A 3,959-nucleotide genomic window follows, 5' to 3' on the forward strand; every position below is an offset into this window, starting at 1 on the left:
CTATCCTCCATGAATTTATCTAATTCTTTTTTAAATCCAGTTATAGTTTTGGCTTTCACAACATCCTCTAGCAACAGGTTCCACAGGTTGACTGTACATAGTGTGAAGAAGTACCTCCTTTTGTGTGTTTTAAACTTGCTGCTTGATAATTTAATTGGGTGACCCCTGCTTCTTGTGTCTTGAAAAGTAGTAAATAACACTTCCTTATTCACTTTCTCCACACCAGTCATGATTTTATAGACCTCTATCATATCACCCCATAGTCATCTCTTTTCTAAGCTGAACAGTCCCAGTTTTTTTAATCTCTCCTCACATGGAAGCTGTTCCACACCCCTTATTTTTTTGTTGGCTTTCTAATATATCTTTTTTGAGATGGGGTGACCAGACCTGCATACAGTATTCAATGTGTGGGCATACCATGGATTTATATAGAGGTATTATGATATTTACTATCTTCTCATCTATCCCTTTCCTAATGGTTCCTAACATTGTTAGCTTTTTAGACTGCTACTGCACATCGAGTGGATGTTTTTAGGGAACTGTCTACAATCACTCCAAGATCCCTTTCTTGAGTGCTAATAGCTAACTAACTCCTCATCACTTTGTATGTATAGTTGAGATTGTTTCCCAATATGCATTATTTTGTATTTATCAATGGTGAATTTCATCTGCCATTTTGTTGCGCAGTCACATAGTGTTGTGAGATCCCTTTGTAACTCTTCGCAGTCTGCTTTGGACTTTACTATCTTAAGTAACTTTGTATCATCTGCAAACTTTGCCACCTCACTGTTTACTCCTTTTTCCAGATCATTTTTGTATATGTTGAACAGCTTTGCTCTCAATGCAGATCCCTGGGGGACACTGCTATCTACCTTTCTCTATTCTGAAAACTGACCTTTTATTCCTGCCCTTTGTTTCTTGTCTTTTAATCAATTTCAGATCCATGAAATGACATTCCCTCTTATCCCATCATTGCTAAGTTTGCTTAAGAGCCTTTGGTGAGGGACCTTGTCAACGGCTTTCTGAAAGTCCAAGTACACTATATCCACCGGATCACCCATGTCCACATGTTTGTGACCCCCTCAAAGAATTCTAATAGATTGGTGAGACATGATTTCCCCTTTACAAAGCCTTGTTGACTCTTCCAAAACAAATTATGTTCATCTATGTCTGATAATTCTGTTATTCACTATAGTTTCAATAAATTTGCCTGGTACTGAAGTTAGGCTTCCTGGTCTGCAATTGCCAGGATCACCTTTTTAAAAAATTGGCAGCACACTAGCTATCCTCCAGTCATCTGGTACAGAAACTGATTTAAGTGATAGGTTACATCTCACAGGTAGTAGTTCTGCAATTTCACATTTGAGTTCCTTCAGAACTCTTGGGTGAATACCATCTGTTTCTGGTGATTTACTACTATTTTATTTATCAGTTTGTTCCAAAATCTCTTCTATTGAAATTTCAATTTGGTACAGTTCCTCAGGATTGGTCACCTAAAAGAATGGCTCAGGTGTAGGAATCTCCCTCGCATCTTCTGAAGTGACAACAGGTGCAAAGAATTCATTTAGTTTCTCCACAATGGCTTTGTCTTCCTTGAGTGCTTCTTTATCACCTTGATCATCCAGCAGCCCCACTGATCGTTTCCTGCTTCTGATGCACTTTTTAAAAAATGCTGTTAGTTTTTGCTTCTTTTTCTAATTGCTCTTCAAATTCTTTTTCGACCTGCCTAATTACACTTTTACACTTGACTTGCCAGAGTTTATGTTCCTTTCTATTTTCCTCAGTAGGATTTGACTTCTAGTTTTTAAAGGATGTCTTTATGCCTCTAGTCACTTGTTTTACTCTGTTTAGCCATGCTGACTTTTTTTGGTCCTTACTATTATTTATAATTTGGGGTATTTAATGTGAGCCTCTATTGTGGTGTTTTTAAAAAGTTTCCCTGCAACTTGCAGGCATTTTATTCTTGTGGCTGTTCCTCTTAATTTCTGTTTAACTAGTTTCTTCATTTTTGTGTAGTTCCCCTTTATGAAGTTTAATGCTACTGTGGTGGGGTTTGTTGTTGTTTTTGTTTTTTTGGTATTTTCCCCCTCCAAGGATGTTAAGTTTAATTATATTATGGTTGCTACTACTGAGTGGTTCAGCTATATTCACCTCTTTTACCATATCCTGTGCTCCATTTGGGACTAAATCAGGAATTGCCTTTCCACTTCTGGGTTCCAGAATTAGCTGCTCCAAAAAGCAGTCATTAATGGTGTCCAGAAACTTTATTTCTGTAACTGTCTTGAAGTGACATATACCCAGTCAATATGGGGATAGCTGAAATCCACTATTATTATTGAGTTGTCTATTTGTATAGCATCTCTCATCTCTCAGAGTATTTCATAGTCACCACTCTGGTCAGGCTGTTGGTAGCATATTCCTACTGCTATGCTCTTATTATTCAAGCATGGAATTTCTATCCATACAGATTCTATGGTACAGTTTGATTCATTTAAGATTTGTATTATATTTGACTCTATGCTTTCTTTCACATATAGCGCCGCTCCTCCACCAGCACAAGCTATTCTCTCATTCCCAATATTTTGTATGTAAGAGGGAGCTGGAGAGGGATTACAAACTCATATTGGAATTTGGAACCTATAAAAAATAGAAGCCAGCTGCCTTTAAGCACCTCACCCTCTTCTTGTTTTCTAGCTGCAGTAATTGTTGTTGTAACTTTATTTATTTTAGTAGTGCCTAAAGCAGTGGTTCTCAAACTTTTGTACTGGTGACCCCTTTCAAATAGCAAGCCTCTGAGTGTGACCCCCCTTATAAATTAAAAACACTTTTAAAATATATTTAACATCATTATAAATGCTGGATGCAAAGCAGGGTTTGGGGTGGAGGCTGACAGTTCGCGACTCTCCATGTAATAACCTCACAATCCCTTGAGGGTCCCAACCCCTAGTTTGAGAACCCCTGGCCTAAAGCATCATTTCTGGCTCTTCCTCACCCATAGTCTGACCAAAATTTCTCATTTCTTTTATTTCATGGTTTAAGGGCTAAGGCTTTCCTGAGTGAGAATGCAGGGCATTGACTTAACCCCTGCAGTCCTGCCCACCATTTTTTTCCTTTATAATGCAATCTTCCCTCCGTACAGCAACAGCTATGTTGTAATATTTCCTCATGGTCAAAGATTTGGACAACCTCTTGCTGTTCAGAACACATAATATCATATCAAGCTTCTGGATTCTTCAAGTTGGTAAACTTTGTATCCTCAAGAGGTAGCAAATCCATTCTTTCACCACATGAAGAATTCTGAATGTAGATTCAAATGTAGGTCTTGTGAGTGGTTACATATTGTCCTGCCAGCCTGCTGGAGCTGTCTGGACTTAAACAGTTCCTTTAAATGGTGAAGATATTCAAGTATTTCTGTTTTCAGTATTCTAGACTATGCTAATAATATGGGGTGAAATCCTAGCCCTACTGAAGACAATGGAAGTTTTGCCATTAACTTTAATGGATCTAGGATTTCACCCATGGTGTAAAGATCTCTTTATAGGTACAGCATGAACTGAAAAATAAGGCATAGTATAATAAATTACAAGCAAAGTATATTATATTTAAGTGTTTTGGAGTTGGATATTGAGAAATCAATGAACTGTTGTCTAAGGGTCGCAGAATATAAAACAAAAGTTTTCCAGAGGTACTATGTTATTTCTGATAACTATGAATATGAATACAGTATATATGAAGAAAATCAACCAAAATTGTTGCACTTGGAAGACTGACTAAGAAAAAGACGGTTACTCACCTTTGTAACTGTTGTTCTTCGAGATGTGTTGCTCATATCCATTCCAGTAGGGAGTGCGCGTGCCGCGTGCACGTTCGTCAGAGACTTTTACCCTAGCAACACTTGGTGGGCTGGCAGGGCACCCCCTGGAGTGGCGCCACTGTGGCGCCGGATATATACCCCTGCC

At 38.3% G+C, this 3,959-nt stretch overlaps 1 protein-coding gene across 1 annotated transcript in view; it reads right to left on the bottom strand.

Moving 5' to 3' along the window:
• The window catches only part of PCNX2 (pecanex 2), a 253,204-nt gene that overhangs the window by 167,854 nt on the left and 81,391 nt on the right, over positions 1 to 3,959 (bottom strand). The gene's annotated exons all lie outside the window — the stretch shown is intronic.

Source organism: Chelonoidis abingdonii, chromosome 3 (assembly GCF_003597395.2).
Source record: "Chelonoidis abingdonii isolate Lonesome George chromosome 3, CheloAbing_2.0, whole genome shotgun sequence".
NCBI classification, from domain to species: Eukaryota; Metazoa; Chordata; order Testudines; family Testudinidae; genus Chelonoidis; species Chelonoidis abingdonii.